Source organism: Sinohyriopsis cumingii, unplaced genomic scaffold, assembly GCF_028554795.1.
Source record: "Sinohyriopsis cumingii isolate HCF-2022 unplaced genomic scaffold, ASM2855479v2 utg002126l, whole genome shotgun sequence".
Taxonomy (NCBI): domain Eukaryota; kingdom Metazoa; phylum Mollusca; class Bivalvia; order Unionida; family Unionidae; genus Sinohyriopsis; species Sinohyriopsis cumingii.
Window position 1 is genome coordinate 371,839 of NW_028316134.1, and position 24,359 is coordinate 396,197.

A 24,359-nucleotide genomic window follows, 5' to 3' on the forward strand; every position below is an offset into this window, starting at 1 on the left:
GTAGAGCTGTTTCGTCTAAAGATTTCTGGTGAAAGAGTTGTATTCGTTGCAAGAGTTGACCGTACTTTAGTGATTTTTCTGTTTCAGACAAATCGTTACGATCCATCAACGATTGCAATTCCTGTTGTAACTTGGACGTCTTGGTCAAATTCGGATGATTGGGAGGCAAATATGGGGTCCGTTGTAATTGCCAACGATGGCATTCCATCCATCGTTTCGTAAGGCACTAAAGCTTGTTTTCGTCCCTCCACTCGATTTCAACGGTCTCGTCTGAGATCTTTGGACTCCAGAGGTCCCTTTTATCTTCTTGGTTCCTTTTTATCTTGCTCCCATCAGTCCCCCCAGCATTGTTCCCAATACTCCTTTCAGCAAGGGTCCTAACAAGAGGGACAAAATTCTTCCGCGTTGTACCAACATCTTCATCTTTTGATAAATTTATATTTTCTTTGGACCAATTGGAGACAAACGTGACGATGTTTGGCTAAGCATTCTTCTGGTGTTTAGACACAGGTATCGTATCTTTCAAGACGTTCAAACAACATTCGCACACGGTATCGATGAAATCTTTGGAGGCGGTTTGAATGAGATCCTTTCGCATGAGTGGAGAAGCTTTGGACAGGACGGACAACATGTCCCCATGTTTGACTAAACGAGGTGTCAGTACTTTCCTTTTCTTTCCTTTGGTGATAGAAGAGGGATGGCTTCTTGGGGTGACATCTATGGGTTTTCAGGATCACAAAAACAATGATTCCCATTCTTTGCCTCAGGTCTTTTTTGTACTGGAACGCTTAGCCACTGATTTTCTTTATGTCATGTCAACTTGATGACAGTCATCACGCGTCGTGGAGGGATTCGCAACGGAATAAATCAGGACAGTCTTTGCTTGGACAAATCCAGTAAACTCTGTAACATGCCAAATCTCTCTTGGACTTTGATTTTGGGGGCAGGTACTTTGTCAAAAGCTGCTACTGCAGCTAAAGAGGAGAAGGGTGTCACCGTTGGAGAAGTTCTTGGAGACTCGGGTTTCCATTGTTTCATCAACTGAGGAAGAACGGGTGTCAAATTGGGTTTGGCAGGCATCACCAACAACGGAGAAGTGGAAGAACTTAAGGTTACTGGAGACTCGGTCACAGTCGCTGCAGGTCGTGGTTTGCGAATGTAAGGATACGTCCTGTTCGAAGCACCTCTCTTGTAGGTAGTAGCTGTTTTCTGTGGTCTTTTCTTGGGACTTTTCTTTTTCTTTTTCTGTGGGCTTTTCTTTTTGGGGGGCTGTGACCTGGTCTTGACACTGTTTCTCTTTTTCTTCTTTGGGGCTCGTTTCACATTTGAGAGTGACTTTTTTCATGGGATATTATAGGTCATTTCTTTGTGTGCATAAATCCAATTTACATGAGATATGCCATGATCCGTCATACCGTAGCAATAAGTGAAATTATTATATAAAATATTTAACTTTAAGGCATCTATATGCTTAATACGACAGGATAACTGTCACTAAGATGCGATGGGGTAGGAAACTATTGTTGTTAAAATCTATAGTAAGCTATCCAAATGAGATGATCCTGTTTTTCAATGTTTATTTATTCCTGTAACATTTTGTTAAGCAATATCATTCAGTCAGCCCCGGTGGCGCAATCGGTTAGCGCGCCGTACTTATAGACAGTATCCTAGGCGATGCGGAGGTTGTGAGTTCGATCCTCACCCGGGGCAACGATCATTTTTAATGAAAAAATCCATTACCTATCATTACGCCAATATATTTTTTTTACATATTATGATATATTTCGCATATTGTATGGGTAATCGGGAAAGGCAACAGGCATCGGTTAATTAGGAGTGTTTTCCATTTAATTTCCTTGCATCACCTAGTCAGTTCGAACCTTTAATTTGAGTTAGTCATTTTAAATTGCTACTATTCCTCCTATGTGTTAAATGAGGTTGGCTACTGCATATTTTGACACTTGTTTCAGACATCAAACATAAACCTGAATACATCACACACAATGAAGGCGCAGGGACGCTCGCAAAGATATTGAAAACTGCATACATCGAATGTAGTCTTACTATTCTGCCAGGAACGAGAGGTCTCTGAGGTTCGAGGCCACTCGCCTACCCCAAAGAGTCAGATGCCTTCCGATAAATCGAACACTTCCAATATGGATGGTTGCAAATTCTCTGACAGTACATGCCACGAAGAGAAGCTGGTGGCCCGCATCAGTGAAGCATTTAAGGCATTTCTGTCGTAGAAGAGAAAGGTGTTCACACGTTTAGTCCCGACTGACGATTTAAAATATCCAACTATGGAAAAGTTCATTCTTCGTTTTGCAACCGCTCATGGCAAACGATCCCACACATTACCACACAAATTGAATGTTCTAAAGAAACATAATTTTGCATTCCGAACGTTTGTGTATCTAATTGCGCTTGCCACGACTGTATTCATCAACCTTTATTTCCTTACTGTCGGAATTGTAGTGTGTCCCAAGTTGGATGGCAAACAATACTTTGTTTGCTCATAAAAGTAGAATAGAGTTATTACAATATTTACTATGAAGGGGTTGAGGTTTAAATGCTGAATTTCAAAGAAAGAAAAACTCTAAGACTGTTTACATATTCCAGATATTATTTGCTATCTTTAAAATTTCCATTCAAACAAGAATTAAAAAAGCAATACAACAATATGACTTAATATGGAGTAAAATCCAAACTAAATTGTATACGAATTGATCAAAATACTGATTCTCATTGTTCACAATATGCAGTATCTATTTATATTGTTGTTAGTATAGTCTAGTTTTTCTGATTGTTAAATTTCTAAACGCAATAATAACATAAATTTCTTAATAAGTTTTGTCAGATGTAATTTGACAATTTTAGTGATTGAAGGATTATCGTATAGCTCTTTGATTATTCTACTTTTTTCTTCTTCTTGATCCTCTTTTAATTTTAATTTATGAGTATACAAGAATTTGTTCCATATATGTATAATGTATAATTATACACAATCTTTGGTAGAGAGTTAGGTGTAACTAAACATGCAATAAGACATGAAGTTAGAACTATAACAAATGAATTCGATACATAAGCTCACCGAGAAGTTATCTACAACCCGGATGATTGTATTTTAGATATCCTATCTCAGAAGACTTGACTCCAGTAGAAAATGTAAAGATTACTCATGTTTGATGATTTTAACATTAATCACACTAACATGAACAATATTAAAGAATAGTTGTCTTTATCAATGAATGCAAACACAAACTGTATCTAACTCATGAGTCATGTATGCTCTTTGATAAAGCAATTTTAAGTACACGAGTGATATGGAAATAGAATAAATTGAGACCTGAGCAGAGATATAGAATAAAACAAAACAAGCCTCAGAATGCAGAATAAAAGAATATAATCAATTATAAAAGCAAAAGGAAATCGAACATGACATTTGAATGATACACTTTCTTAGAAATAATTACTAAGTTTTCAAAAATATAATTAACCATTCTGTTCATACCAATAATAATCTCTTCTCGCCTAGTATGCCTGCATAACTTGGTTGCTTGCCGGTCCTTCCAAATTCAACGTCGGTCACAGGTTAGAGTAGAAAGATATTCTCTCTCTCCCTTTCTTTCTCTCTCACTCTCTCTCACTCTGTCTCTGTCTCTCTCTCCCTCTCTCTCTCTCTCTCTCTCTCTCTCTCTCTCTCCCAGCCTTCTATCAGATCATCAAGCATAATCTGGCCGTCTCCTTCCTTTGCTCACTGTATCGGTGTATGGAAATATTTTGCTTTTAAAATAAGTAAGAGACAAAGTAGATATTTGGCAGTTTTCTCCTCTGGGATCGAACCTCATGATCTCTCTCATTACGTCAGATATCGTCATGTCGTAATTCAACAGAAATTAAGCCTAATATGTGTCAGTTCGCAGCCTGACAGCAGATACAAACACCCTAGAAGTCAGTAGTAGTGGTGGCAGTGGAGGTGCTAATGAGATGGCTTTGGTCTTCTTTTCATTTTCACTTCTGGTTTCTCCTCATTCTTTTTCACTTCGGTCGAATGAGGAGTGGACATCATCTTTTTAATGCAAGCTTTCAGTTCTTCTCGTTGGGGTGTGTGGGGGAAAGCGGCAACAAGGACGCTGCAATCTTGCTAGGAATGGGAGCTGCTGACGGTGCTTGAAAACTTCTCGTACCTGTTCTTCATCAGGCATTCGTGGGGCTGCGTCTGTCTTGACCACTGGGGTGGTGGTGGGTGGTGGTGATGGTGATGGATTATTCATCAAGGTCTTAAAATCTTTCAGAGTGGGTAGAGCTGTTTCGTCTAAAGATTTCTGGTGAAAGAGTTGTATTCGTTGCAAGAGTTGACCGTACTTTAGTGATTTTTCTGTTTCAGACAAATCGTTACGATCCATCAACGATTGCAATTCCTGTTGTAACTTGGACGTCTTGGTCAAATTCGGATGATTGGGAGGCAAATATGGGGTCCGTTGTAATTGCCAACGATGGCATTCCATCCATCGTTTCGTAAGGCACTAAAGCTTGTTTTCGTCCCTCCACTCGATTTCAACGGTCTCGTCTGAGATCTTTGGACTCCAGAGGTCCCTTTTATCTTCTTGGTTCCTTTTTATCTTGCTCCCATCAGTCCCCCCAGCATTGTTCCCAATACTCCTTTCAGCAAGGGTCCTAACAAGAGGGACAAAATTCTTCCGCGTTGTACCAACATCTTCATCTTTTGATAAATTTATATTTTCTTTGGACCAATTGGAGACAAACGTGACGATGTTTGGCTAAGCATTCTTCTGGTGGTTAGACAAAGGTATCGTATCTTTCAAGACGTTCAAACAACATTCGCACACGGTATCGATGAAATCTTTGGAGGCGGTTTGAATGAGATCCTTTCGCATGAGTGGAGAAGCTTTGGACAGGACGGACAACATGCCCCCATGTTTGACTAAACGAGGTGTCAGTTCTTTCCTTTTCTTTCCTTTGGGGATAGAAGAGGGATGGCTTCTTTGGGTGACATCTATGGGTTTTCAGGATCACAAAAACAATGATTCCCATTCTTTGCCTCAGGTCTTTTTTGTGCTGGAACGCTTAGCCACTGATTTTCTTTATGTCATGTCAACTTGATGACAGTCATCACGCGTCGTGGAGGGATTCGCAACGGAATAAATCAGGACAGTCTTTGCTTGGACAAATCCAGTAAACTCTGTAACATGCCAAATCTCTCTTGGACTTTGATTTTGGGGGCAGGTACTTTGTCAAAAGCTGCTACTGCAGCTAAAGAGGAGAAGGGTGTCACCGTTGGAGAAGTTGTTGGAGACTCGGGTTTCCATTGTTTCATCAACTGAGGAAGAACGGGTGTCAAATTGGGTTTGGCAGGCATCACCAACAACGGAGAAGTGGAAGAACCTAAGGTTACTGGAGACTCGGTCACAGTCGCTGCAGGTCGTGGTTTGCGAATGTAAGGATACGTCCTGTTCGAAGCACCTCTCTTGTAGGTAGTAGCTGTTTTCTGTGGTCTTTTCTTGGGACTTTTCTTTTTCTTTTTCTGTGGGCTTTTCTTTTTGGGGGGCTGTGACCTGGTCTTGACACTGTTTCTCTTTTTCTTCTTTGGGGCTCGCTTCACATTTGAGAGTGACTTTTTTCATGGGATATTATAGGTCATTTCTTTGTGTGCATAAATCCAATTTACATGAGATATGCCATGATCCGTCATACCGTAGCAATAAGTGAAATTATTATATAAAATATTTAACTGTAAGGCATCTATATGCTTAATACGACAGGATAACTGCCACTAAGATGCGATGGGGTAGGAATCTATTGTTGTTAAAATCTATAGTAAGCTATCCAAATGAGATGATCCTGTTTTTCAATGTTTATTTATTCCTGTAACATTTTGTTAAGAAATACCAATCAGTCAGCCCCGGTGGCGCAATCGGTTAGCGCGCCGTACTTATAGACAGTATCCTAGGCGATGCGGAGGTTGTGAGTTCGATCCTCACCCGGGGCAACGATCATTTTTAATGAAAAAATCCATTACCTATCATTACGCCAATATATTATATTTACATATTCTGATATATTTCGCATATTGTATGGGTAATCGGGAAAGGCAACAGGCATCGGTTAATTAGGAGTGTTTTCCATTTAATTTCCTTGCATCACCTAGTCATTTTGAACCTTTAATTTCAGTTAGTCATTTTAAATTGCTACTATTCCTCCTATGTGTTAAATGAGGTTGGCTACTGCATATTTTGACACTTGAGTCAGACATAAAACATAAACCTGAATACATCACGCACAATGAAGGCGCAGGGAAGCTCGCAAAGATATTGAAAACTGCATACATCGAATGTAGTCTTACTATTCTGCCAGGAACGAGAGGTCTCTGAGGTTCGAGGCCACTCGCCTACCCCAAAGAGTCAGATGCCTTCCGATACATCGAACACTTCCAGTATGGATGGTTGCAAGTTCTCTAACAGTACATGCCACGAAGAGAAACTGGTGGCCCGCATCAGTGAAGCATTTAAGGCATTTCTGTCGTAGAAGAGAAAGGTGCTCACACGTTTAGTCCCGACTGACGATGAACAACATGCATCGTCTTCTTTGGAGGATTAATTTAATGCTGAGCAAAACTGTGCTTCTTATGCATCTACCTCCTTACTCTCTGCGCCCATTTCATACCAAATTCCTGCCAAACTCATGGAAAGAAATGTAGCAAGATGAGTCTACTGACTAGACGTTGTTGTTGTCAAACACCTTCGAGGTTGGAAATCCACGATCTGTTATTTAAGTGGATGAAGAAAACAAAGTGTTCTGCCTATCGTGACTTGCATGTTACCACGATTTAAAATATCCAACAATGGAAAAGTTCATTCCTCGTTTTGCAACCGCTCATGGCAAACGATCCCACACATTACCACACAAATTGAATGGTCTAAAGAAAAATAATTTTGCATTCCGAACGTTTGTGTATCTAATTGCGCTTGCCACGACTATATTCATCAACCTTTATTTCCTTACTGTCGGAATTGTAGTGTGTCCCAAGTTGGATGGCAAACAATACTTTGTTTGCTCATAAAAGTAGAATAGAGTTATTACAATATTTACTATGAAGGGGTTGAGGTTTAAATGCTGAATTTCAAAGAAAGAAAAACTCTAAGACTGTTTACATATTCCAGATATTATTTGATATCTTTAAAATTTCCATTCAAACAAGAATTGAAAAAGCAATACAACAATATGACTTAATATGGAGTAAAATCCAAACTAAATTGTATACGAATTGATCAAAATACTGATTCTCATTGTTCACAATATGTAGTATCTATTTATAGTGTTGTTAGTATAGTCTAGTTTTTCTGATTGTTAAATTTCTAAACGCAATAATAACATAAATTTCTTAATAAGTTTTGTCAGATGTAATTTGACAATTTTAGTGATTGAAGGATTATCGTATAGCTCTTTGATTATTCTACTTTATTCTTCTTCTTGATCCTCTTTTAATTTTAATTTATGAGTATACAAGAATTTTTTCCATATATGTATAATGTATAATTATACACATTCTTTGGTAGAGAGTTAGGTGTAACTAAACATGCAATAAGACATGAAGTTAGAACTATAACAAATGAATTCGATACATAAGCTCACCCAGAAGTTATCTACAACCCGGATCATTGTATTTTAGATATCCTATCTCAGAAGACTTGACTCCAGTAGAAAATGTAGATAATAATATGCCAAAGATTACTCATGTTTGATGATTTTAACATTAATCACAATAATATGAACAATATTAAAGAAGAGTTGTCTTATCAATGAATGCAAACACAAACTGTATCTAACTCATGAGTCATGTATGCTCTTTGATAAAGCAATTTTAAGTACATGAGTGATATGGAAACATATTGGATCTGTTCTAAATTCCCTCCAAATTCAAAGCCCAATTTTAAAATAAACAACAACAACAACAAAAATCATAGCCCGAGTCAATCCAAAAATGTATTTATAAACCAATTTTCATGGACAATGTAAAAGTCTCGTTCCTTGGTTTCTGCCTTTCAAAGACCTGTGAAAATTGACAGGTCGTTTCCATCTTTACGCTTGTCTATTTTCCATCAAATAAAACTTTTTTGTAAACCAGTTTTCATAAAGTAATAAAAAGGTAGCTTTCTGGTTTGCGCTCTGTAACTATTTTTTAAATTTTATCCTACAGGTTTGTGCCAAAACCTGGTCCTTTCTCTGTAATTATTTTACGCGAGTTATACATTTTAAAGGGCAGATAAATCTGATGGCCATAAACTGTTCAATGCGACGGGGGTGATAAACGCCCGAAAGAGAAGTTAGTAACTCGTTAATATCGTTTAAACTTGATTATTATTATTAATTATGTTTTTTTGCGTTTAATAAATGAAATGATCACAAGACCCAGCTGTCATTTTACATTCAAAGTGTTTTAATAATGTAACGCAAACATCGATCTTGCTTTGTTCCATGTCATGAGCAGTAAGAATTCATCATTTTCATCTATCTAGCTGTGGATTCCAGCCAGACTCATTAAAGGGCGAAGGAAAAAGAGATCATTCATGTTGTTTAATGTCCATATTTCTTCCTACTGACTCTCAGTGCCAGTTTCAATAATTCTCCAACAATTTAGTTGTGGGTCCCCTGTATGAGAAGTCGACTGTTGAAGAAAGCAAGAGTCCCACTCCAAATGAGATGATCCTGTTTTTCAAAGTTTATTTATTCCTGTAACATTTTGTTAAGAAATACCAATCAGTCAGCCCCGGTGGCGCAATCCATTAGCGCGCCGTACTTATAGACAGTATCCTAGGCGATGCGGAGGCTGTGAGTTCGATCCTCACCCGGGGCAACGATCATTTTTAAAGAAAAAATCCATTACCTATCATTACGCCAATATATTATATTTACATATTCTCATATATTTCGCATATTGCATGGGTAATCGGGAAAGGCAACAGGCATCGGTTAATTAGGAGTGTTTTCCATTTAATTTCCTTGCATCACCTAGTCATTTTGAACCATTAATCTCAGTTAGTCATTTTAAATTGCTACTATTCCTCCTGTGTTAAATGAGGTTGGCTACTGCACATTTTGACACTTGTTTCAGACATCAAACATAAACCTGAATACACACGCACAATGAAGGCGATGGGACGCTCGCAAAGATATTGAAAACTGCATACATCGAATGTAGTCTTACTATTCTGCCAGGAACGAGAGGTCTCTGAGGTTCGAGGCCACTCGCCGACCCCAAACAGTCAGATGCCTTCCGATACGTCGAACACTTCAAATATGGATGGTTGCAAGTTCTCTAACAGTACATGCCACGAAGAGAAACTGGTGGCCCGCATCAGTGAAGCATTTAAGACATTTCTGTCGCAGAAGAGAAAGGTGCTCACACGTTTAGTCCCGACTGACGATGAACAACATGCATCGTCTTCTTTGGAGGATTAATTTAATGCTGTGCAAAACTGTGCTTCTTATGGATCTACCTCCTTACTCTCTGCGCCCATTTCATACCATATTCCTGCCAAACTCATGGAAAGAAATGTAGCAAGATGAGTCTACTGACTAGACGTTGTTGTTGTCAAACACCTTCGAGGTTGGAAATCCACGATCTGTTATTTAAGTGGATGAAGAAAACAAAGTGTTCTGCCTATCGTGACTTGTATGTGACCACGATTTAAGATATCCAACTATGGAAAAGTTCATTCTTCGTTTTGCAACCGCTCATGGCAAACGATCCCACACATTACCACACAAATTGAATGTTCTAAAGAAACATAATTTTGCATTCCGGACGTTTGTGTATCTAATTGCGCTTGCCACGACTGTGTTCATCAACCTTTATTTCCTTACTGTCGGAATTGTAGTGTGTCCCAAGTTGGATAACAAACAATACTTTGTTTGCTCATAAAAGTAGAATAGGGTTATTACGATATTTACTATGAAGGGGTTGAAGTTTAAATGCTGAATTTCAAAAAAAGAAAAACTCTAAGACTATTTACATATTCCAGATATTATTTGATATCTTTAAAATTTCCATTCAAACAAGAATTAAAAAAGCAATACAACAATATGACTTAATATGGAGTAAAATCCAAACTAAATAGTATACGAATTGATCAAAATACTGATTCTAATTATTCACAATATGCAGTATCTATTTACATTGTTTCAATTTCTTTTCTTCTGTCAAATTTTCTTTTTCTTTCATTTTTTTTCTCTCGTCATGCATCCAAGTTTGTTAATTAAGACAATGATTTTCTAAACCATTTTAGGTTTATAGCTTATATCGGCATGGTATTGGGCTCAGCATAGAAGGGATTTTCTGGTTGACAAAATATTGCTGGTCTTTGCACTGCATACTGTTTGTAAATAGCAATATTATTTGCTGTTCATAATGGGTTTATATATATATATATATATATATATATATATATATATATATATATATATATATATATATATATATATATATAACACCATCACCCCATGCACCAACCCCATTGTTACATGTTGGTTTGGTTATTGTTATCAAGAGGATGATAGACCACGGAGATACTGCGCGGATCGAGTAAATAATAAAATAAAAAACGAAATAGAATAAATTGAGACCTGAGCAGAGATATAGAATAAAACAAAACAAGCCTCAGAATGCAGAATAAAAGAATATAATCAATTATAAAAGCAAAAGGAAATCGAACATGACATTTGAATGATACACTTTCTTAGAAATAATTACTAAGTTTTTAAAAATATAATTAACCATTCTGTTCATACCAATAATAGAAATCTCTTCTCGCCTAGCATGCCTGCATAACTTGGTTGCTTGCCGGTCCTTCCAAATTCAACGTCGGTCACAGGTTAGAGTAGAATGATATTCTCTCTCTCTCTCCTTTTCTTTCTCTCTCTCTCTCTCTCTCTCTCTCTCTCTCTCTCTCTCTCTCTCTCTCTCTCTCCCAGCCTTCTATCGGGTCATCAAGCATAGTCTGGGTCTCTCCTTCCTTTTCTCACTGTATGGGTGTATGGAAATATTTTTCTTTTAAAATAAGTAAGAGACAAAGTAAATATTTGGCAGTTTTTTCCTCTAGGATCGAACCTCATCATCTCTCTCATTACGTCAGATATCGTCATGTCGTAATTCAACAGAAATTAAGACTAATATGTGTGAGTTCGCATCCTGATAGCAGATACAAACACCCTAGAAGTCAGTGGTAGTGGTGGCAGTGGAGGTGCTAATGAGATGGCTTTGGTCTTCTTTTCATTTTCACTTCTGGTTTTCTCCTTATTCATTTTCACTTCTGTCGAATGAAGAGTATACATGATCTTTTTAATGCAAGCTTTCAGTTCTTCTCGTTTGGGTGTGGGGGATGGCGGTAGCAAGGACGCTTCAATCTTGCTAGGAATGGGAGCTGCTGACGGTGCTTGAAAACTTCTCGCACCTGTTCTTCATCAGGCATTCGTGAGGCTGCGTCTGTCTTGACCACTGGGGTGGTGATGGGTGGTGGTGATGGTGATGGATTATTCATCAAGGTCTTAAAATCTTTCAGAGTGGGTAGAGCTGTTTCGTCTAAAGATTTCTGGTGAAAGAGTTGTATTCGTTGCAAGAGTTGACCGTACTTTAGTGATTTTTCTGTTTCAGACAAATCGTTACGATCCATCAACGATTGCAATTCCTGTTGTAACTTGAACGTCTTGGTCAAATTCGGATGATTGGGAGGCAAATATGGGGTCCGTTGTAATTGCCAACGATGGCATTCCATCCATCGTTTCGTGAGGCACTAAAGCTTGTTTTCGTCCATCCACTCGATTTCAACGGTCACGTCTGAGATCTTAGGACTCCAGAGGTCCCTTTTATCTTCTTGGTTCCTTTTTATCTTGCTCCCATCAGTCCCCCCAGCATTGTTCCCAATACTCCTTTCAGCAAGGGTCCTAACAAGAGGGACAAAATTCTTCCGCGTTGTACCAACATCTTCATCTTTTGATAAATTTATATTTTCTTTGGACCAATTGGAGACAAACGTGACGATGTTTGGCTAAGCATTCTTCTTGTGTTTAGACACAGGTATCGTATCTTTCAAGACGTTCAAACAACATTCGCACACGGTATCGATGAAATCTTTGGAGGCGGTTTGAATGAGATCCTTTCGCATGAGTGGAGAAGCTTTGGACAGGACGGACAACATGTCCCCATGTTTGACTAAACGAGGTGTCAGTACTTTCCTTTTCTTTCCTTTGGAGATAGAAGAGGGATGGCTTCTTGGGGTGACATCTATGGGTTTTCAGGATCACAAAAACAATGATTCCCATTCTTTGCCTCAGGTCTTTTTTGTACTGGAACGCTGAGCCACTGATTGTCTTTATGTCATGTCAACTTGATGACAGTCATCACGCGTCGTGGAGGGATTCCCAACGGAATAAATCAGGACAGTTCTTGCTTGGACAAATCCAGTAAACTCTGTAACATGCCAAATATCTCTTGGACTTTGATTTTGGGGGCAGGTACTTTGTCAAAAGCAGCTAAAGAGGAGAAGGGTGTCACCGTTGGAGAAGTTCTTGGAGACTCGGGTTTCCATTGTTTCATCAACTGAGGAAGAACGGGTGTCAAATTGGGTTTGGCAGGCGTCACCAACAACGGAGAAGTGGAAGAACCTGAGGTTACTGGAGACTCGATCACAGTCGCTGCAGGTCGTGGCTTGCGAATGTAAGGATACGTCCTGTTCGAAGCACCTCTCTTGTAGGTAGTAGCTGTTTTCTGTGGTCTTTTCTTGGGACTTTTCTTTTTCTTTTTCTGTGGGCTTTTCTTTGGGGGGGAGGGCTGTGACCTGGTCTTGACACTGTTTCCCTTTTTCTTCTTTGGGGCTCGTTTCACATTATGGGAGTGACTTTTTTCCTGTGATATAATAGGTCATCTCTTTGTGTGCATGAATCCAATTTATATGAGATATCCCTTGATCCGTCATACCGTAGCAATAAGTGAAATTATTATATAAAATATTTAACTGTCAGGCATCTATATGCTTAATACGACAGGATAACTGCCACTAAGATGCGATGGGGTAGGAAACTATTGTTGTTAAAATATATAGTAAGCTATCAAAATGAGATGATCCTGGTCTCCAATGTTTATTTATTCCTGTAACATTTTGTTAAGAAATACCAATCAGTCAGCCCCGGTGGCGCAATCGGTTAGCGCGCCGTACTTATAGACAGTATCCTAGGCGATGCGGAGGTTGTGAGTTCGATCCTCACCCTGGGCAACGATCATTTTTAATGAAAAACTCCATTACCTATCATTACGCCAATATATTTTTTTTTTTACATATTCTGATATATTTCGCATATTGCATGGGTAATCGGGAAAGGCAACAGGCATCGGTTAATTAGGAGTGTTTTCCATTTAATTTCCTTGCATCACCTAGTCAGTTTGAACCTTTAATTTCAGTTAGTCATTTTAAATTGCTACTATTCCTCCTATGTGTTAAATGAGGTTGGCTACTGCACATTTTGACACTTCTTTCAGACATCAAACATAAACCTGAATACATCACGCACAATGAAGGCGCAGGGACGCTCGCAATGATATTGAAAACTGCATACATCGAATGTAGTCTTACTATTCTGCCAGGAACGAGAGGTCTCTGAGGTTCGAGGCCACTCGCCGACCTCAAACAATCAGATGCCTTCCGATACATCGAACACTTCCAATATGGATGGTTGCAAATTCTCTGACAGTACATGCCACGAAGAGAAGCTGGTGGCCCGCATCAGTGAAGCATTTAAGGCATTTCTGTCGTAGAAGAGAAAGGTGCTCACACGTTTAGTCCCTACCGACGAGGAAAAACATGCATCGTCTTCTTTGGAGGATTAATTTAATGCTGAGCAAAACTGTGCTTCTTATGGATCTACCTCCTTACTCTCTGCGCCCATTTCATACCAAATTCCTGCCAAACTCATGGAAAGAAATGTAGCAAGATGAGTCTACTGACTAGACGTTGTTGTTGTCAAACACCTTCGAGGTTGGAAATCCACGATCTGTTATTTAAGTGGATGAAGAAAACAAAGTGTTCTGCCTATCGTGACTTGCATGTGACCACGATTTAAAATATCCAACTATGGAAAAGTTCATTCTTCGTTTTGCAACCGCTCATGGCAAACGATCCCACACATTACCACACAAATTGAATGTTCTAAAGAAACATAATTTTGCATTCCGAACGTTTGTGTATCTAATTGCGCTTGCCACGACTGTATTCATCAACCTTTATTTCCTTACTGTCGGAATTGTAGTGTGTCCCAAGTTGGATGGCAAACAATACTTTGTTTGCTCATAAAAGTAGAATAGAGTTATTACAATATTTACTATGAAGGGGTTGAGGTTTAAATGCTGAATTTCAAAGAAAGAAAAACTCTAAGACTGTTTACATATTCCAGATATTATTTGCTATCTTTAAAATTTCCATTCAAACAAGAATTAAAAAAGCAATACAACAATATGACTTAATATGGAGTAAAATCCAAACTAAATTGTATACGAATTGATCAAAATACTGATTCTCATTGTTCACAATATGCAGTATCTATTTATATTGTTGTTAGTATAGTCTAGTTTTTCTGATTGTTAAATTTCTAAACGCAATAATAACATAAATTTCTTAATAAGTTTTGTCAGATGTAATTTGACAATTTTAGTGATTGAAGGATTATCGTATAGCTCTTTGATTATTCTACTTTTTTCTTCTTCTTGATCCTCTTTTAATTTTAATTTATGAGTATACAAGAATTTGTTCCATATATGTATAATGTATAATTATACACAATCTTTGGTAGAGAGTTAGGTGTAACTAAACATGCAATAAGACATGAAGTTAGAACTATAACAAATGAATTCGATACATAAGCTCACCCAGAAGTTATCTACAACCCGGATCATTGTATTTTAGATATCCTATCTCAGAAGACTTGACTCCAGTAGAAAATGTAAAGATTACTCATGTTTGATGATTTTAACATTAATCACACTAACATGAACAATATTAAAGAATAGTTGTCTTTATCAATGAATGCAAACACAAACTGTATCTAACTCATGAGTCATGTATGCTCTTTGATAAAGCAATTTTATGTACACGAGTGATATGGAAACATATTGGATCTGTTCTAAATTCCCTCCAAATTCAAAGCCCAATTTTAAAATAAACAACAACAACAACAAAAATCATAGCCCGAGTCAATCCAAAAATGTATTTATAAACCAATTTTCATGGACAATGTAAAAGGCTGGTTCCTTGGTTTCTGCCTTTCAAAGACCTGTGAAAATTGACAGGTCGTTTCCATCTTTACGCTTGTCTATTTTCCATCAAATAAAACTTTTTTGTAAACCAGTTTTCATGAAGTAATAAAAAGGTAGCTTTCTGGTTTGCGCTCTGTAACTATTTTTTAAATTTTATCCTACAGGTTTGTGCCAAAACCTGGTCCTTTCTCTGTAATTATTTTACGCGAGTTATACATTTTAAAGGGCAGATAAATCTGATGGCCATAAACTGTTCAATGCGACGGGGGTGATAAACGCCCGAAAGAGAAGTTAGTAACTCGTTAATATCGTTTAAACTTGATTATTATTATTAATATATGTTTTTTCCTTTTGCGTTTAATAAATGAAATGATCACAAGATCCAGCTGTCATTTTACATTCAAAGTGTTTTAATAATGTAACGCAAACATCGATCTTGCTTTGTTCCATGTCATGAGCAGTAAGAATTCATCATTTTCATCTATCTAGCTGTGGATTCCAGCCAGACTCATTAAAGGGCGAAGGAAAAAGAGTTAATTAAACACGTTTCACCCTAATTACAGATCATTCATGTTGTTTAATGTCCATATTTCTTCCTACTGACTCTCAGTGCCAGTTTCAATAATTCTCCAACAATTTAGTTGTGGGTCCCCTGTATGAGAAGTCGACTGTTGAAGAAAGTAAGAGTCCCACTCCAAATGAGATGATCCTGTTTTTCAAAGTTTATTTATTCCTGTAACATTTTGTTAAGAAATACCAATCAGTCAGCCCCGGTGGCGCAATCGGTTAGCGCGCCGTACTTATAGACAGTATCCTAGGCGATGCGGAGGTTGTGAGTTCGATCCTCACCCGGGGCAACGATCATTTTTAATGAAAAAATCCATTACCTATCATTACGCCAAGATATTTCTTTTTTGCATATTCTGATATATTTCGCATATTGCATGGGTAATCGGGAAAGGCAACAGGCATCGGTTAATTAGGAGTGTTTTCCATTTAATTTCCTTGCATCACCTAGTCAGTTCGAACCTTTAATTTGAGTTAGTCATTTTAAAATCCTACTATTCCTCCTATGTGTTAAATGAGGTTGGCTACTGCACATTTTGACACTTGTTTCAGACATCAAACATAAACCTGAATACATCACACACAATGAAGGCGGAGGGACGCTCGCAAAGATATTGAAAACTGCATACATCGAATGTAGTCTTACTATTCTGCCAGGAACGAGAGGTCTCTGAGGTTCGAGGCCACTCGCCTACCCCAAACAGTCAGATGCCTTCCGATAAATCGAACACTTCCAATATGGATGGTTGCAAATTCTCTGACAGTACATGCCACGAAGAGAAGCTGGTGGCCCGCATCAGTGAAGCATTTAAGGCATTTCTGTCGTAGAAGAGAAAGGTGTTCACACGTTTAGTCCCGACTGACGAGGAAGAACAAGCATCGTCTTCTTTGGAGGAATTAGTTAATGCTGAGCAAAACTGTGCTTCTTATGGATCTACCTCCTTACTCTCTGCGCCCATTTCATACCATATTCCTGCCAAACTCATGGAAAGAAATGTAACAAGATGAGTCTACTGACTAGACGTTGTTCTTGTCAAACACCTTCGAGGTTGGAAATCCACGATCTGTTATTTAAGTGGATGAAGAAAACAAAGTGTTCTGCCTATCGTGACTTGCATGTGACCACGATTTAAAATATCCAACTATGGAAAAGTTCATTCTTCGTTTTGCAACCGCTCATGGCAAACGATCCCACACATTACCACACAAATTGAATGTTCTAAAGAAACATAATTTTGCATTCCGAACGTTTGTGTATCTAATTGCGCTTGCCACGACTGTATTCATCAACCTTTATTTCCTTACTGTCGGAATTGTAGTGTGTCCCAAGTTGGATGGCAAACAATACTTTGTTTGCTCATAAAAGTAGAATAGAGTTATTACAATATTTACTATGAAGGGGTTGAGGTTTAAATGCTGAATTTCAAAGAAAGAAAAACTCTAAGACTGTTTACATATTCCAGATATTATTTGCTATCTTTAAAATTTCCATTCAAACAAGAATTAAAAAAGCAATACAACAATATGACTTAATATGGAGTAAAATCCAAACTAAATTGTATACGAATTGATCAAAATACTGATTCTCATTGTTCACAATATGCAGTATCTATTTATATTGTTGTTAGTATAGTCTAGTTTTTCTGATTGTTAAATTTCTAAACGCAATAATAACATAAATTTCTTAATAAGTTTTGTCAGATGTAATTTGACAATTTTAGTGATTGAAGGATTATCGTATAGCTCTTTGATTATTCTACTTTTTTCTTCTTCTTGATCCTCTTTTAATTTTAATTTATGAGTATACAAGAATTTGTTCCATATATGTATAATGTATAATTATACACAATCTTTGGTAGAGAGTTAGGTGTAACTAAACATGCAATAAGACATGAAGTTAGAACTATAACAAATGAATTCGATACATAAGCTCACCGAGAAGTTATCTACAACCCGGATGATTGTATTTTAGATATCCTATCTCAGAAGACTTGACTCCAGTAGAAAATGTAAAGATTACTCATGTTTGATGATTTTAACATTAATCACACTAACATGAACAATATTAAAGAATAGTTGTCTTTATCAATGAATGCAAACACAAACTGTATCTAACTCATGAGTCATGTATGCTCTTTGATAAAGCAATTTTAAGTACACGAGTGATATGGAAACATATTGGATCTGTTCTAAATTCCCTCCAAATTCAAAGCCCAATTTTAAAATAAACAACAACAACAACAAAAATCATAGCCCGAGTCAATCCAAAAATGTATTTATAAACCAATTTTCATGGACAATGTAAAAGGCTGGTTCCTTGGTTTCTGCCTTTCAAAGACCTGTGAAAATTGACAGGTCGTTTCCATCTTTACGCTTGTCTATTTTCCATCAAATAAAACTTTTTTGTAAACCAGTTTTCATGAAGTAATTAAAAGGTAGCTTTCTGGTTTGCGCTCTGTAACTATTTTTTAAATTTTATCCTACAGGTTTGTGCCAAAACCTGGTCCTTTCTCTGTAATTATTTTACGCGAGTTATACATTTTAAAGGGCAGATAAATCTGATGGCCATAAACTGTTCAATGCGACGGGGGTGATAAACGCCCGAAAGAGAAGTTAGTAACTCGTTAATATCGTTTAAACTTGATTATTATTATTAATATATGTTTTTTCCTTTTGCGTTTAATAAATGAAATGATCACAAGACCCAGCTGTCATTTTACATTCAAAGTGTTTTAATAATGTAACGCAAACATCGATCTTGCTTTGTTCCATGTCATGAGCAGTAAGAATTCATCATTTTCATCTATCTAGCTGTGGATTCCAGCCAGACTCATTAAAGGGCGAAGGAAAAAGAGTTAATTAAACACGTTTCACCCTAATTACAGATCATTCATGTTGTTTAATGTCCATATTTCTTCCTACTGACTCTCAGTGCCAGTTTCAATAATTCTCCAACAATTTAGTTGTGGGTCCCCTGTATGAGAAGTCGACTGTTGAAGAAAGTAAGAGTCCCACTCCAAATGAGATGATCCTGTTTTTCAAAGTTTATTTATTCCTGTAACATTTTGTTAAGAAATACCAATCAGTCAGCCCCGGTGGCGCAATCGGTTAGCGCGCCGTACTTATAGACAGTATCCTAGGCGATGCGGAGGTTGTGAGTTCGATCCTCACCCGGGGCAACGATCATTTTTAATGAAAAAATCCATTACCTGTCATTACGCCAATATATTATATTTACATATTCTGATATATTTCGCATATTGCATGGGTAATCGGGAAAGGCAACAGGCATCGGTTAATTAGGAGTGTTTTCCATTTAATTTCCTTGCATCACCTAGTCATTTTGAACCTTTAATTTGAGTTAGTCATTTTAAATTGCTACTATTCCTCCTATGTGTTAAATGAGGTTGGCTACTGCATATTTTGACACTTGTTTCAGACATCAAACATAAACCTGAATACACACGCACAATGAAGGCGCAGGGACGCTCGCAAAGATATTGAAAACTGCATACATCGAATGTAGTCTTACTATTCTGCCAGGAACGAGAGGTCTCTGAGGTTCGAGGCCACTCGCCTACCCCAAACAGTCAGATGCCTTCCGATAAATCGAACACTTCCAATATGGATGGTTGCAAATTCTCTGACAGTACATGCCACGAAGAGAAGCTGGTGGCCCGCATCAGTGAAGCATTTAAGGCATTTCTGTCGTAGAAGAGAAAGGTGTTCACACGTTTAGTCCCGACTGACGAGGAAGAACATGCATCGTCTTCTTTGGAGGAATTATTTAATGCTGAGCAAAACTGTGCTTCTTATGGATCTACCTCCTTACTCTCTGCGCCCATTTCATACCATATTCCTGCCAAACTCATGGAAAGAAATGTAACAAGATGAGTCTACTGACTAGACGTTGTTCTTGTCAAACACCTTCGAGGTTGGAAATCCACGATCTGTTATTTAAGTGGATGAAGAAAACAAAGTGTTCTGCCTATCGTGACTTGCATGTGACCACGATTTAAAATATCCAACTATGGAAAAGTTCATTCTTCGTTTTGCAACCGCTCATGGCAAACGATCCCACACATTACCACACAAATTGAATGTTCTAAAGAAACATAATTTTGCATTCCGAACGTTTGTGTATCTAATTGCGCTTGCCACGACTGTATTCATCAACCTTTATTTCCTTACTGTCGGAATTGTAGTGTGTCCCAAGTTGGATAACAAACAATACTTTGTTTGCTCATAAAAGTAGAATAGAGTTATTACAATATTTACTATGAAGGGGTTGAGGTTTAAACGCTGAATTTCAAAGAAAGAAAAACTCTAAGACTGTTTACATATTCCAGATATTATTTGCTATCTTTAAAATTTCCATTCAAACAAGAATTAAAAAAGCAATAAAACAATATGACTTAATATGGAGTAAAATCCAAACTAAATTGTATACGAATTGATCAAAATACTGATTCTCATTGTTCACAATATGCAGTATCTATTTATATTGTTGTTAGTATAGTCTAGTTTTTCTGATTGTTAAATTTCTAAACGCAATAATAACATAAATTTCTTAATAAGTTTTGTCAGATGTAATTTGACAATTTTAGTGATTGAAGGATTATCGTATAGCTCTTTGATTATTCTACTTTTTTCTTCTTCTTGATCCTCTTTTAATTTTAATTTATGAGTATACAAGAATTTGTTCCATATATGTATAATGTATAATTATACACAATCTTTGGTAGAGAGTTAGGTGTAACTAAACATGCAATAAGACATGAAGTTAGAACTATAACAAATGAATTCGATACATAAGCTCACCCAGAAGTTATCTACAACCTGGATCATTGTATTTTAGATATCCTATCTCAGAAGACTTGACTCCAGTAGAAAATGTAAAGATTACTCATGTTTGATGATTTTAACATTAATCACACTAACATGAACAATATTAAAGAATAGTTGTCTTTATCAATGAATGCAAACACAAACTGTATCTAACTCATGAGTCATGTATGCTCTTTGATAAAGCAATTTTAAGTACACGAGTGATATGGAAACATATTGGATCTGTTCTAAATTCCCTCCAAATTCAAAGCCCAATTTTAAAATAAACAACAACAACAACAAAAATCATAGCCCGAGTCAATCCAAAAATGTATTTATAAACCAATTTTCATGGACAATGTAAAAGGCTGGTTCCTTGGTTTCTGCCTTTCAAAGACCTGTGAAAATTGACAGGTCGTTCCCATCTTTACGCTTGTCTATTTTCCATCAAATAAAACTTTTTTGTAAACCAGTTTTCATGAAGTAATAAAAAGGTAGCTTTCTGGTTTGCGCTCTGTAACTATTTTTTAAATTTTATCCTACAGGTTTGTGCCAAAACCTTGTCCTTTCTCTGTAATTATTTTACGCGAGTTATACATTTTAAAGGGCAGATAAATCTGATGGCCATAAACTGTTCAATGCGACGGGGGTGATAAACGCCCGAAAGAGAAGCTAGTAACTCGTTAATATCGTTTAAACTTGATTATTATTATTAATATATGTTTTTTCCTTTTGCGTTTAATAAATGAAATGATCACAAGATCCAGCTGTCATTTTACATTCAAAGTGTTTTAATAATGTAACGCAAACATCGATCTTGCTTTGTTCCATGTCATGAGCAGTAAGAATTCATCATTTTCATCTATCTAGCTGTGGATTCCAGCCAGACTCATTAAAGGGCGAAGGAAAAAGAGTTAATTAAACACGTTTCACCCTAATTACAGATCATTCATGTTGTTTAATGTCCATATTTCTTCCTACTGACTCTCAGTGCCAGTTTCAATAATTCTCCAACAATTTAATTGTGGGTCCCCTGTATGAGAAGTCGACTGTTGAAGAAAGTAAGAGTCCCACTCCAAATGAGATGATCCTGTTTTTCAAAGTTTATTTATTCCTGTAACATTTTGTTAAGAAATACCAATCAGTCAGCCCCGGTGGCGCAATCGGTTAGCGCGCCGTACTTATAGACAGTATCCTAGGCGATGCGGAGGTTGTGAGTTCGATCCTCACCCGGGGCAACGATCATTTTTAATGAAAAAATCCATTACCTATCATTACGCCAAGATATTTCTTTTTTACATATTCTGATATATTTCGCATATTGTATGGGTAATCGGGAAAGGCAACAGGCATCGGTTAATTAGGAGTGTTTTCCATTTAATTTCCTTGCATCACCTAGTCAGTTCGAACCTTTAATTTGAGTTAGTCATTTTAAATTGCTACTATTCCTCCTATGTGTTAAATGAGGTTGGCTACTGCACATTTTGACACTTGTTTCAGACATCAAACATAAACCTGAATACATCACACACAATGAAGGCGCAGGGACGCTCGCAAAGATATTGAAAACTGCATACATCGAATGTAGTCTTACTATTCTGCCAGGAACGAGAGGTCTCTGAGGTTCGAGGCCACTCGCCTACCCCAAACAGTCAGATGCCTTCCGATAAATCGAACACTTCCAATATGGATGGTTGCAAATTCTCTGACAGTACATGCCACGAAGAGAAGCTGGTGGCCCGCATCAGTGAAGCATTTAAGGCATTTCTGTCGTAGAAGAGAAAGGTGCTCACACGTTTAGTCCCGACTGACGAGGAAGAACATGCATCGTCTTCTTTGGAGGAATTATTTAATGCTGAGCAAAACTGTGCTTCTTATGGATCTACCTCCTTACTCTCTGCGCCCATTTCATACCAAATTCCTGCCAAACTCATGGAAAGAAATGTAACAAGATGAGTCTACTGACTAGACGTTGTTCTTGTCAAACACCTTCGAGGTTGGAAATCCACGATCTGTTATTTAAGTGGATGAAGAAAACAAAGTGTTCTGCCTATCGTGACTTGCATGTGACCACGATTTAAAATATCCAACTATGGAAAAGTTCATTCTTCGTTTTGCAACCGCTCATGGCAAACGATCCCACACATTACCACACAAATTGAATGTTCTAAAGAAACATAATTTTGCATTCCGAACGTTTGTGTATCTAATTGCGCTTGCCACGACTGTATTCATCAACCTTTATTTCCTTACTGTCGGAATTGTAGTGTGTCCCAAGTTGGATAACAAACAATACTTTGTTTGCTCATAAAAGTAGAATAGAGTTATTACAATATTTGCTATGAAGGGGTTGAGGTTTAAATGCTGAATTTCAAAGAAAGAAAAACTCTAAGACTGTTTACATATTCCAGATATTATTTGATATCCTTAAAATTTTCATTCAAACAAGAATTAAAAAAGCAATACAACAATATGACTTCATATGGAGTAAAATCCAAACTAAATTGTATACGAATTGATCAAAATACTGATTCTCATTGTTCACAATATGCAGTATCTATTTATATTGTTGTTAGTATAGTCTAGTTTTTCTGATTGTTAAATTTCTAAACGCAATAATAACATAAATTTCTTAATAAGTTTTGTCAGATGTAATTTGACAATTTTAGTGATTGAAGGATTATCGTATAGCTCTTTGATTATTCTACTTTTTTCTTCTTCTTGATCCTCTTTTAATTTTAGTTTATGAGTATACAAGAATTTGTTCCATATATGTATAATGTATAATTATACACAATCTTTGGTAGAGAGTTAGGTGTAACTAAACATGCAATAAGACATGAAGTTAGAACTATAACAAATGAATTCGATACATAAGCTCACCGAGAAGTTATCTACAACCCGGATCATTGTATTTTAGATATCCTATCTCAGAAGACTTGACTCCAGTAGAAAATGTAAAGATTACTCATGTTTGATGATTTTAACATTAATCACACTAACATGAACAATATTAAAGAATAGTTGTCTTTATCAATGAATGCAAACACAAACTGTATCTAACTCATGAGTCATGTATGCTCTTTGATAAAGCAATTTTAAGTACACGAGTGATATGGAAACATATTGGATCTGTTCTAAATTCCCTCCAAATTCAAAGCCCAATTTTAAAATAAACAACAACAACAACAAAAATCATAGCCCGAGGCAATCCAAAAATGTATTTATAAACCAATTTTCATGGACAATGTAAAAGGCTGGTTCCTTGGTTTCTGCCTTTCAAAGACCTGTGAAAATTGACAGGTCGTTTCCATCTTTACGCTTGTCTATTTTCCATCAAATAAAACTTTTTTGTAAACCAGTTTTCATGAAGTAATAAAAAGATAGCTTTCTGGTTTGCGCTCTGTAACTATTTTTTAAATTTTATCCTACAGGTTTGTGCCAAAACCTTGTCCTTTCTCTGTAATTATTTTACGCGAGTTATACATTTTAAAGGGCAGATAAATCTGATGGCCATAAACTGTTCAATGCGACGGGGGTGATAAACGCCCGAAAGAGAAGTTAGTAACTCGTTAATATCGTTTAAACTTGATTATTATTATTAATATATGTTTTTTCCTTTTGCGTTTAATAAATGAAATGA

The 24,359-nt window shown here is 37.0% G+C and overlaps 7 non-coding genes across 7 annotated transcripts; all 7 read left to right on the forward strand.

Annotated features, from left to right (window-relative positions):
- Window positions 1-1,620: 1,620 nt before the first annotated feature.
- Window positions 1,621-1,710, forward strand: Trnai-uau (transfer RNA isoleucine (anticodon UAU)). The gene is given in 2 exon segments: window positions 1,621-1,658; window positions 1,675-1,710. It is a non-coding gene; the product is annotated as a tRNA-Ile (tRNA).
- Window positions 1,711-5,920: 4,210 nt separating this feature from the next.
- Window positions 5,921-6,010, forward strand: Trnai-uau (transfer RNA isoleucine (anticodon UAU)). The gene is given in 2 exon segments: window positions 5,921-5,958; window positions 5,975-6,010. It is a non-coding gene; the product is annotated as a tRNA-Ile (tRNA).
- Window positions 6,011-8,785: 2,775 nt separating this feature from the next.
- On the forward strand, window positions 8,786-8,875 carry Trnai-uau (transfer RNA isoleucine (anticodon UAU)). Its single transcript is given in 2 exon segments — window positions 8,786-8,823; window positions 8,840-8,875. It is a non-coding gene; the product is annotated as a tRNA-Ile (tRNA).
- A 4,324-nt stretch (window positions 8,876-13,199) lies between these two features.
- Window positions 13,200-13,289, forward strand: Trnai-uau (transfer RNA isoleucine (anticodon UAU)). Its single transcript is given in 2 exon segments — window positions 13,200-13,237; window positions 13,254-13,289. It is a non-coding gene; the product is annotated as a tRNA-Ile (tRNA).
- Window positions 13,290-16,089: 2,800 nt separating this feature from the next.
- On the forward strand, window positions 16,090-16,179 carry Trnai-uau (transfer RNA isoleucine (anticodon UAU)). Its single transcript is given in 2 exon segments — window positions 16,090-16,127; window positions 16,144-16,179. It is a non-coding gene; the product is annotated as a tRNA-Ile (tRNA).
- Window positions 16,180-18,978: 2,799 nt separating this feature from the next.
- Trnai-uau (transfer RNA isoleucine (anticodon UAU)) lies at window positions 18,979-19,068 on the forward strand. Its single transcript is given in 2 exon segments — window positions 18,979-19,016; window positions 19,033-19,068. It is a non-coding gene; the product is annotated as a tRNA-Ile (tRNA).
- Window positions 19,069-21,864: 2,796 nt separating this feature from the next.
- Window positions 21,865-21,954, forward strand: Trnai-uau (transfer RNA isoleucine (anticodon UAU)). Its single transcript is given in 2 exon segments — window positions 21,865-21,902; window positions 21,919-21,954. It is a non-coding gene; the product is annotated as a tRNA-Ile (tRNA).
- The last annotated feature ends 2,405 nt before the right edge of the window (window positions 21,955-24,359 follow it).